This window comes from Pteropus alecto, unplaced genomic scaffold (genome assembly GCF_000325575.1).
Source record: "Pteropus alecto unplaced genomic scaffold, ASM32557v1 scaffold394, whole genome shotgun sequence".
Taxonomy (NCBI): Eukaryota; Metazoa; Chordata; class Mammalia; order Chiroptera; family Pteropodidae; genus Pteropus; species Pteropus alecto.
Genome location: NW_006436007.1, coordinates 883,065 through 894,956, shown reverse-complemented (window position 1 = coordinate 894,956; position 11,892 = coordinate 883,065). Strand labels below are relative to the sequence as shown.

Below are 11,892 nucleotides of genomic sequence, written 5' to 3'. Positions count from 1 at the left end.
TATAAAAGGGTAAGAAATTCTATCAAACTGCTGTGTAGTTTGTCAAAAAAAAATAACTGTGGCACACTTCTCTGTGACTTATTTATGTTCTGAAAAATGGTTTCCTCCTGAACTAAACATGACTGAAAGAGAAACACTTTCTTAAAATGTCACCAATAAATTTAACAGTGAATTTGCATGACCTGTTTTATTATATACATATTTTTAATCTTAAGACATATTTCTCATCTTGAATCCTGTGTTATATATAACAAATAATCTTTCTCTGAAGCATGTGGTAAAAAGAGTATAAACTGAGCTCAATATAGTAGGACAAAAGGCAAACGTGACAATTGATGCCTGAGTTGGAGAAACAAATAGTGAAAACCAAATTAGATTGTGTTATCAGGATTCCCACAGGTATTAAAACTGGTTCTATGAGAGACTATAATTGAAAGTCAGCATGAAACGACATCTGGATTTTTCAGATGATTCATTTCCAATTGATTAATAGAATATAAGTGACTCAGTGTTGTACTAACTGAGGCTTTTTACATCCATCCAATGACCTTGCCTTCTTATACGTTTCTTTTGAACTTGTGCCTTTATACCACATGGTAAACAACTTAAAAAAGAAAAAATAGCAGATGTTTTGAATAAATATATGTATTTAAATGATAATTTACTATATTAACTTAAGGTATATTTGCTGATAATATAATTTCAGGCTAGTTTAAAAAATCAGTTATTTCATTCAATACTTGATTTTATAGGCTTACATAAATAAGACATTCATTCTAAATGACTGTTACATCCAATTCCTAAGGTAATTTCCGAGAGCATAATAAGGTCATTGTGGAAGAACTTAATTTCCCAAGGAGCCCAGATCCCTTAACAAGGTTTCCAGTGGAAGCGGTTGTTTGATACACAGTGACTCTAAAAATGTACTAACTCTGAATGATTGTATTTTGTTTAATAATATGTATTATAATAGTAATCCTTCTAGAAACATCCCCTGGAATTTTGGGTATAAAATAGGCAGCCTATTAACTCCCTGAAATTTTACACAAACTTCTATGTGACTGTATCACACAGTTTTCAACAGTGTCATGGTTTTCATCAGATTCTTTCAGGGGCTCATGACCTACCAAACTGTTAACACTATTTTTAGGAATTAGACAGTTATCTCAAAATCAAATTGAAACTTCAAGGTGTTTAATTTTGGGCATCAGTCTCATGCAGATAGCCTGCAAGTACGACATTAGAAGGTCAATGCCTACTTTGGTTAAGAAGGCCTCTTTGGAGAAAATCGTCTTCTAACTGCACATCATCTTTATCTTCTACCTATGTGGAGTAAGATATTAAAATAAAGTGACACTGCTCGCTTCATTTCTTTTCAGGCATCAAGATTTTATCTTGAAAGCCTTAAACCAGAAGTGATGGTACTAGTGACTTAACATGATTTCTTCAGTTATAAGCCTCACGAATAGACTTGCCTTTGCAAACTCGTGCTAGGATTTGAATGCTTCATCTGTAATATGAAGTAATAAATCTGCTTCTATGGACTCTGCCCAAGGGGACAGACACTTGAAAATTCCCTTTTGCAATTAAAAGTTTTTCTGGTGGCCTAAAGTAGATAATACAGAACTCCTTATATGCCTAAATTATTACTGAGGGCACTAAGACTTAAAGAGAAGCATTCCTATACAGTTTTGTCTGTTGGAAATAGAACAGAGAGCTCCTACGAGCTTGTCACAGGGTTCTGCCATATTAATAACAATTTTATTAACATATATGAACATATATGCTTTCATGTCTTTTTACCTCAAGTGTTGCCTTATCAGAGACAAATAAATATGCAAAAATTCCTAATATATAAAACTGTTTCTCCAGAAAGTGGTTTGATAGATTATTCCTGTTAAGGGTTAAATTGTGTTCCACCACCCCAAAGATAATGTTGAAATTCTAACTCAGAATTATGTAGAGGGGCATTGAATACAAAGCTCAGAATGCAACTGTGTTCAGAAATAGGGTCATTAGAGATGTAGTTAGTTAAGAGAAGTCGTATTGGAGTAGAATGGGCTCTTAATCCATTGTGACTGGTGTCCTCATAAAAAGAAAAGAGGCACAGAGACACAAACATGTGGAGGGCAGGGCCATAGGGTAATTGAGGCAAATATTGCAGCGTCATAGTTGCAAGCCGAGGAATGTCAAGAATTGCCTGCAACCTCAGCAGCTGGAAGAGGCCCAGAAGGATTGTCTGGTGAGGGTTTCCGAGGGGCGTACGATTTCTAACTTCTAGCCTCTGCAACTATGAACACATTGCTGTTGCTCTTAAACCACCCAGGATGTAGTACTTTGTTACAATAGCCCTAGGAAACACATGCAACTCCTAAGAACTTCCAGCTCAAACACCCTATGATTCTCTAAAACTACTTGTTGCTATTCTTGGTTGCATTACAGAGCTATGCAAGTGCAACATAGGTCCCCCCTCTTTTCTTGATCTAGTGATAACTGTTATTATTTACATTACAACAGCACTGTTATTGACAAAGCATTCTTGTAACTCATGGCTGTATATTGAGAAAAATATGCATATAGTAGCATGATACTCAGAAAATTAAAAGAACAAGGAAACAATTCAAATGTCAAATATCAGTTTAATTTAGGCATGGAAACATGAATAGGAAATTCTGTATTAATTCTGACTTTTAAGTGGCGTTTAGCTTCTAATTGCAAATATTTGTAGGAAACAAAGTATTGAAGTCAAAAACTGCAATGTGTAAAGGTGCATCATAAATATTACAGAAAGAGTTAAACTCTAAAAATCCAATCTATATTTAATATAGTTCTCTCAGCTCTGTAAAGGGTTTGAATTATGTTCAAATTCTTTTATTAATTGAAAATTGTAAAATACGGATTTTTCAGAGTATAAAACGCACTGCCCTCACTTTAAGCTACCTGTGAAAAGAAGACCACAAACAGTAGCTGTAGAATAAGTGCTCTTTATTGTGACTGTCTTTAGTGGAGAAGAAATAATTGGGCCATAATAGATCGTCGATCCACGTCGGGCTCACCAATGAATGAGTCATGGGCCTTGTAAACTTTATTTTCTTTCTCTTTCCTTCTTTAAGCAGTTAAAGATCAAGGTGATTATCACTAGTAAAACTCACACTCCTACTACAAATGCGTTACTGATTCATAGTTTCCCACAGAGTTTTAAGGAGAAAGAATGATCGAGGTTGAAGTGCCTTTGCTGGTTTGAGTGCCTACCCTGTGACAATTATATGTGTGAAAGGATATTGACAGAGAGCTCTGGGGCCTTCGATAAAATATAGCAGTCAGGGTGAAAAACCATTTTTCATTCAATAAACACTTCTGAAAGGCTTGTCCCTGTATACCGTATTTATAGGCACACCTCAGATAGTTCCATTTTCTTCTAGTTCTGCTTCTAAAAAACTTCCTTAATCAGCTGGAATTGGAAGTAACTCTGATGCCATAAATCTCATAAAGGGGTCCGCTAAATGAGCTGCATTTCAGGGGCATCTAGAGCATGTTTTATAGATATTTTATTGTACTAAGGTTTTATATACTTGCTTTCCAAACAGGGATATAGAAACATCAGCTGAGAAAACTGGGACTCAATGATTAGGTTTTATAAAGAATCTGAAATATTAAAAATAAGATGTTCTAAATCTTCTTACGTGCCCCACTGTACATTATATATTGAATATTATTTTAAATCACTTGTTCTCTGGTCAGCATATTCATGTTGCTTCTTATCTGTTTTATCCCTTTGGTCTCACGAGAGGTTCACCTGTGGAAGTCCTCCTGGGTGTTTTGTAAGGAGAATAAGATATAAGTACTGTTGGCTTAAAGAGATTCTGAAATCAGAGAGCAGAGAGCATTGGTCTTCCCAGGGCTCTTTAACATGTAAGTCTAACTTCTCCAGTTTTTATTTCAGTAGTGAAACAACACTTTAGAAGTTGTAGGATCTTTTTTCTTTTACCAGAAGCAATGCTTTTATAAAATGCCTTGATTCAGATTTTTTACTTTATGTAACTTTTTATTATCACAATAAATATGGATTATGGATTATTTTAAAAGTGAAATGACTTCACAGAAAGTTCTTCCTGATATAACTATATGAAGCCAGCTTGTTTTAGGCCAGGTCAGTGAACAAGACTACATGTAGGCTGTGGCATCAGCCTACATGTAGGCTGTGGCATCGAGAGTAATAACTTTCCAGAGGAAGGAATGGGACAAATTTATTTTAGCTCCTCTGATCTTCTTTATTCCACTATACAAAATGGGACTGGTGCTTTCTCATCAGGGTAGTATATACACATACACAGACACACACATATATATATAGCATATATATAACATTTACTTCAGCTAAAAACTACATATTTAATAGTTGACGCTACTGTATGGTGTACTTGGAAGTTAAGGGAATAGACCCTAGGAGTTCTCATTGCAAGAAAATTTTTCTCCTTTTTCTTTTGTACCTGTGTGAGATGATGGATGTTCACTGAACTTATAATTGTAATCATTTCACAATGTATGTAAATCAAGTTATTATGCTATACACCTTAAACTCATAGTGATGTATGTCAGTTACATCTCAATAAAACTGAAAAGACCTTTATATACAATACTAACTTTATATACAATACTAATACTATTATTAGTAGCAATTGTGGCAATATTAATTCACAGTGACAACAAATGCCAATTAAAGCAAACTATCAAGTGATTTAAGTGCATTATGGATTTATTACCATTAACAAAACTTTGCGGATATAGAATATATTTTATAATGGCTTAATTTATTTTTTGTATATTCTTATGGTAATAGAACTCAATCTCAGTATGTGTTTAAAGTTATATTCTTTTGGAACATAAAGAAGATATTTACCTTCTTATTTCATCATTGAAATAAAGCAGAAAATTCTAATGCCTTTCACAGTTCATATTACAATTCATCATATATGCTTGGCTACTTTATACAAAAATCTGAGAAGTTTAAAAGAATTTTTCAGTAATTACAGCTCTAACTTTAAAATTGCAAATTGAAATGATTGTTTCTATCAGAAACAATTTCTTATTAGTCACAGACTTTAATTATAGTTCTAGATTTAAGTCCATTTGGAAACTTTATGCATAATTGCTTTGTGAAGATATTGTTCAGACTCTAGCGAATTTATTGTTACATCCTCCAATGGTAGAAATTTTGCAAAGATTTGCTTTTTATAACAGTTACAATTTTAATTCACTCCAAAAAGTCTGATTTATCTCATTTTTTTTTGAAGTAACAAAAAGGGTGGAATTTAATCTTTATTTACAGGACACTACAAGATATAAAATTCCACATAGAAATAAGAAACCCATTGAGAGACGCTTTGTACAGTATGTACAGTTTGGAACTGTTCAAGTATAGTTTTGTTGTAAAAAGTGCTACAATAACCACATTTAAAAAGAATTCTTAGTAGAGAACAGTAAGACAAGCTTACACCAAACAGTGCACAACAAACAACTTTATGCCCCAGCTGTACAATCTAGAAGTTAAAGGTCCCAGGAGTGCCATCCTGGACTTGGAATGCATAGCCTTCAGAGGTAGTTTCTGGCACAATATTTTAATCTTCCTTTTCCTCTACAGAGAAATACTTCTCAATCAAGTTTAATGAAACTTTGTATGCAGACTCATTTTCATGGTTTTGTAGAGCTTCAATTCTGTCCAAACCTCTACATTCTTCAATCATTATACTAAGTTTCTCAGTTTCACCTAGTTTCTCAGCAGCCTAAAAGATATTTGAAATGGCATCCAGAATAACCAGAATAATTTTGGTATCTTTCTCACTTAAGAGGTTCATTAGTGGTTATTATGCCACAATGAACAAGGTATACAGTCTTTTCAACTGTTCAACCACTTTTTAGTTGGTCACAGCCCATACAGCTTCCTTTTGTGTCTTAAAGTCAGCCTTAGAGAGAACGCCAGTGAGGAATGGGACTAATCCATGATTTACAACTTGCCATATCTGGTCCAGGCGGCTAGTTGTGATGTTGACATGGCCCATGTAGCTTCGTTCTGAGTATTAGTTTTGAAGTTCGTTAGCAGGCTGGGAAAGATGGCAAGTGCTCCCGCATCTATGACAACCTGAGTCTGTTCATCTGTCCCAGTGACAATATTTCCTATGGTTCTTAGCACAGGAGTCACAATTGGCAATTCAGTAACTCCCAGGAGCTTCACAAGTTGGGGCACAACTCCTGTTTTCACAACCATTTCAATCTGTTCATTGGGACCATCGGTAAGTTAGGAAATGGCCCAGCAGCTATCTGCTAATACTTCTGGATCATCGTGATGCAGGAGGCGAACTAAAGTAGGAAGAATTTGCTCAACAGCATCTAAGGGGGGGATGGGTGCAGGATTCTTATTTGCGACAAAGGTTTGAAAGCATCAAGGTAAGATTATGTAAGGAACCACATGCTAAAGATGATATATCAGGAACTGCAAGAAGAGTCAACAGTGGGTCCACTGCACCATACTTGATAACCAAGTCTCGGAAAACTGAACCATCACCTGCAATGTTTCCTAGAGCCCATATGGCTTGTTCACTGATGTGAGCATGGGGCGATGCCAAAAGAGAAATGAATGCTAGGATAGCGCCTCCGTCTAATACAGCCTTGGTCTGTTATGATGTTCCAGAAGCAATGTTAGTGAGGGCCCAAGCAGATTCAGATTGAATAGGACTACAATCAGTTCTGTCCAAGAAGGACACAAATTTTGGAATCAAACCAGCCCGGATTATGTTGTCTATGGGTGGCTGTTTTTCCCTAGAAAGCAGTTTCCTAGCAGCTTGAGTAGCTTGGAGTTGACTTTCCAAATTGGTGCTGTTTATGCCTTTGACAATGTCCTCAACAGACCAATTTATAGTGCCCTGGTTGTTGCAGTTTTCCTGCAGTGGAGAAGTAGCATCATCAGGAAATGAGCTTACATTTCTGCTTTTCAGCATCTGGTCATCCTTCTTAGCTTTCCTCAGCTCCACGTCAACTTCTATTTGGTGCCACCTCATTTCTGTACCGTCTTTCCCCTTGTTCTTGATCTGTGGAGGTGGGCAGCTGATGAATTAGCATTCTTGTTGGCGGACGTGGTTGACACAAAGGGAGAAAGCTACACAGCCGGCTCAGGCTTTCACAGGAGACGGCGAGGGGGTGCACAGGCTGCGGCTTGCCTACTCTGAAAACGTCCACCACGAAGAGGCCCGAAGACAGTGTCTGATTTATCTCCTTTTTCTATCAAGATTACTGCTATCGTTTTTTAAATTTAGATATAATTGGCAAATAACATTAGGTAAGTTTAAGATGTAAAACCTCTTAATTTGATACATTTATATGCTGCAATATGATTACCACTATAGCATCATTATAGATATTTTCTTTGTGTGTGTGTGGTGAGAACATTTAAGATCTAGTCTCTTAGTAATTTCAGAATATACTATTGTGTTGATTATAATCATTATGCTATGCATTAGAACTCCATAATTTATTAATCATTTAATTTTAAGTTTGTACCCTTGAACTAACAACATTTTCCAGTTCCCCCACCTCCCAGCCCCTGGTGGCCACCATTTTACGTTGTTTCTATGATTTCAGCTTTTTGAGATTTCAGATATAAGTGATATCATATAGTATTTTTCTTTGTCTGTTTTATCTCACTTAGCATAATGACCTCATGCTTTATCTATGCTGTCAAGTGAGAAATTTCTTGGAAATATGCATGCACCATGTATATATGGTGGTTTTTATTTTAAAAAGGCTGTGTTGCCCCCAGATCTTTTAGGGAAGACAGGCTGTTCCAAGCACGTGCTTTGGAAAACATCTTCCAAGAAGTTCTGCTTCGCTCTGGCCCACGGGGGACACATAGCCCCTGTTGGGAAGCAAGAGGCAGTGAACGTGTTGTTACTCTGCAAAACTAACAGTGTGTTAAAGAGGCTGTGGAGAAGGCTCTTGCACAGGGTCACAGAGTTTGTTAGCAGCCTGCTTGTACTTGAGTCCCCGCTGCCCAGTGACCCTTGCTGTGAGCAAAAGGAAACAGCAGGGGGACTGGACTGCATCAAAATGAAGGACTTCCGCTTATCAGGTCAACGGAGTGAGAAAGCAGAATGGAAGGGAAATTTTTGCAAATTACGTGTCTGCTAAGGAGTTAATAGCCAAAAAATATAAAGCACTTCTATAACTCAATGACAACAAGAGCAGACTGTAAGAAGTAGGCAACACGCTCGGATAGGATTTTTTTTCCAAAGAATACACACCCATCAGTAAAAATCAGTAACAAAGAGACACCACTTTATACCCATTAGGATGCGACTATGTTTAAAACAAAGACCAAAAAGCAGAGAATAGCGAGTGTTGGCAGGGACGTAGACAACCTGGACCCCCTGCACCTTGCTGTTGGGGGTGTAATATGCTCCCCTGCTGAGGAAAAGCATATGCTGTTCCCCCAAAAAGAATTAACACAGAGAATCACAGTATATGGCACACATACATGTTACATCACCACAACCGGACTCTGAAACAGGCTACGACATGGATGACCCTTAGGGACACTATATGAGTGACATACGCAAGACTGCAAAGGACAGCGACGGCCCCACTCCCCTCCCACCGGGACTGGTGCCACCGTCCTCATTGGCGATCGGAAGTCTGGGCTCCCCGAAAAGTCAACGTCCCCAAACTTGCTCCCCAACGCCTGACGCCAAAGCGCGGGCTCAGCTGTCTGATTCTCAGAGCTACGTTCTATGCAAAATCACGGGCCACAGATAAGTGTGGCTTTGAGCAGGTTTATCCGAGACACGGTCACGGGAACCTGAAGCCCAGGATGTGAACACAAACACTCGCCATTCACGGTCCCTGCTGACCCCTGACCTCACCCTGGGGCTGCTTCCTGGCTCCGCTGATCTGGCCCCTCCTGGTTAACCACCCCCCCAGCCCTCCCGCCGCCACCCCGCTCCGACGGCATTTGCTCCCAGGCCTCGCAGGCTGGAGGTGACGGGCGGAGAGCAGAGCGAGCTCCAGTCCAGAGGACTTGGCGTGGGCCGCCCGCCTCGTGACTTCTTGTGCCTCCTCTCGCTTCCCGCCCCCGTCCCCGAGGCGCTCCACACTTTCCACTCACGACAGGGGACACCCCGCTCCCCTGTGCTTCTCGGCCAGCCTGGGCCTCTTCTCCCCGGCCTGTGACGCGTGGGCCACTCGACCTTCAGGAAGCTTCTTGGGAGGGAGGCTGCCAGAGGCAGCAGAGACGCCACGGGAAAGCTCACGCCCTGTGTCCCTGCTTCTATCTCGATGTCACATAAACCCACCTGTCATACAGAGTTTCCCTTCCGCCAGAGTGACCAAGGTTTCGTGTCCCTGACTTGTGACCTCCCCACAGCATACGCACCTGTGCCCACGTGCATGTCCCACAAAGCACATTCGTTGCACAGAGCGGGGTCGCCCCCTTTTCTGTAAAGCGCAGGGCAGTAAATACTCTGGGCCCCTAAGGGCCTCAGGGCTTTGTGGCGATGGCTTGGCTTTGCTGCGTGTGGAGGCGGCCACAGTTGACCTGCACAAAAGTGGGCCTGGCCGTGTTCTGACAAGCTCGACTCGCGGACACTGGGATTTGAAGAAATAGCATGCTTTTGATGTTTTTCACCTATTTAAAAACATAAATTTCAGCTCGCACGCTGTATCGGGCTTGGCCACAGGCCATATCCGTTCACTCCCAGGACGAGGACAGTTTTGGTCTAGGATCCCCTTCTCAATGTCCTTCCGGTCCCCCTGGGCTTCCCCATGTTCTACCAGAGCCCCAGAGGCCGTGCCGCATGCCCCGCCCTGGTTTGCCAGGCGCCTTCGGCCTCCCGGCAGCAGCTCTGCTCAGGCTCCACGTCTGTGAACCTCCACTGGACGCCCCCACTTCCATCCCCGGCTCGGCCCAGGGCCGGACCCCATCGTTACCCACCTAAGCACTTGCCAGGTCACCCTCCTCGCGCCTCCTGCAGACGCTGCCCCCGGCTCGCCCGCGGCCGCACAGAGCAGGACGCGAGGCGGCCTGTCCTTCGAGTCGGCTCCCCACAGCAGCCGTGGGTGCTTGGCCAGCGCCCCCCACCACCGGGCTGCCGGGAAGGGAGCTCTAAAGCCACACCGCACTGCCATGGCCCCCACGGGACACGCACTAACGAAACGCAACCGAGAAAGAAGACTGGACCCAACGAGAAGTCATTTAGCGTCTCTGACGTCACTGCCAGTGCAGACGCGGGCTCAGGAGAGGAGTGTCACCGGGCAAGTGGCTCTGCCTGGGTAGGAGACGGGCTGAGCAGAGGGACATCGTGGCTGAAACTTGCCGCCCGCCTGTCTGGCAGCCCACAGGGCCTGCAGCTGCGGCCCTCGCAGGAGACCCTCCCTGAGCGCAGCCTGATGCCTGAGGCAGTGGCATTCACTCCCTTCCACATCTCAGCTCCTAAAGCCCTGCAACATCCTTCGGGAGTGACAAAGGTGGCTTGTTATGCTGACAAGCGGCTCTAGGAGGCAGGGAGAGGGTGGACTGCTCAGGTTGCCAGAACTAGAGATGAAACACCAGCCCCCCACCTGAAACCCGAGAGAGAAGGGGGTGGGGCCAGTGACATGACCTGTCCCATCGATGTGATGGATCGAATGAAGCCCCAGGTCACATCTGGGCCACAGGGCCAGGCCCGCCCAACGGGGCCAGAAGGTCCTTTGTTTGGGACCCTGCCCTCGCCATCTCTCTATCTGGGTGTCATTGCCTACCCGTTAACATCTTTGTAGTGAGCTGGTCATCTAGGGAGTGACCTGGTTTTCTGAGCCCCGAGAGCCACCTAGCAAACTGCCTGCCCCCAAGGAGTAGGTCGCTGGGACCTCTGACTCGGTGGGTCAGGAGCACAGTGACAACCTGCACTGCCACTGGCAGCTGACGCCGAGGAGGAGGCAGCCATGAGGAGCTGAGCCCTGGAGCATGGAGCCTGACTCTGCCTCAGTCAGGACGTCCTTGACACCAGCGTGAAGGTCGGACACCAGCTCCCATTCAGGGCCTGCTCGGTGGCGTCATCAAAAGCTCCCTACACACTGAACGTGGCACAGAAACCTCACCGCAGATGCCCAGCCAGGCCCAGAGGACGACGCTTCTGGTCAGGAGGGGAAGACGAGGGTGCGGGGCCGGGGGACGCTGCTTAGCCCGCGGCTGTCCCTCCACGTGCATCTTCTCACAAGCTCCTCTAGCACATTCCCTGAGTGTCGCCGGACCCCACAGGCCGGGCCTCTGCTGGGCCCGCTGGCCAGGTCTGCTTGGGCCTAGTGAACCTGTGAGCCCAGCCATTCCCCTGTGGCAATGGCTGCCGAGTGTTCAAACTGTGCGTCTCAGCGGGACAGGGACCAGACTGTGCCTACTGGTCCAACGATGGCTTTGGGAAAACGGCAGCTAACGTCTCGATCAGGGACAGTCTGGGCAAGAAAGAAAGGAGACGCAAGACCACCCCCGAGGCGTCTACTCCTTGAGGCCTCACGAAGAGACGAAACCACAGGAACTCACCCAAACTTCTCCGTCTTCAGTCACCATAACCTGACCCTTAACAGGGATCGGAAGGACTGCTAAGTCCCCATGTCCTCAGTCCCCGTCTGTTCAATCAATATACCTCTTTTTTTTTCACTCCAAACTCTTGACATTTTGAGTTTTGGCCTTTTGAAGCACTGGGCACACAAACCAGAGTTCAGCATCCAGAGTGATGAGGAAATTGATGTGCAAATAGTTAGGTGATGTGCCCAAGGTGTCCCCTCCTTTTCATTATAAGGCTAAGAAAATCGCAAGTCAGTGAATGAGCAAACTCTGGACGCGGACAGGACCACAGATGCGGCGGCCAC

At 43.2% G+C, this 11,892-nt stretch overlaps 1 pseudogene; it reads right to left on the bottom strand.

Moving 5' to 3' along the window:
- Positions 1-5,501: 5,501 nt before the first annotated feature.
- Positions 5,502-7,611, bottom strand: LOC102881640 (annotated as a pseudogene).
- Between the last annotated feature and the right edge of the window lie 4,281 nt (positions 7,612-11,892).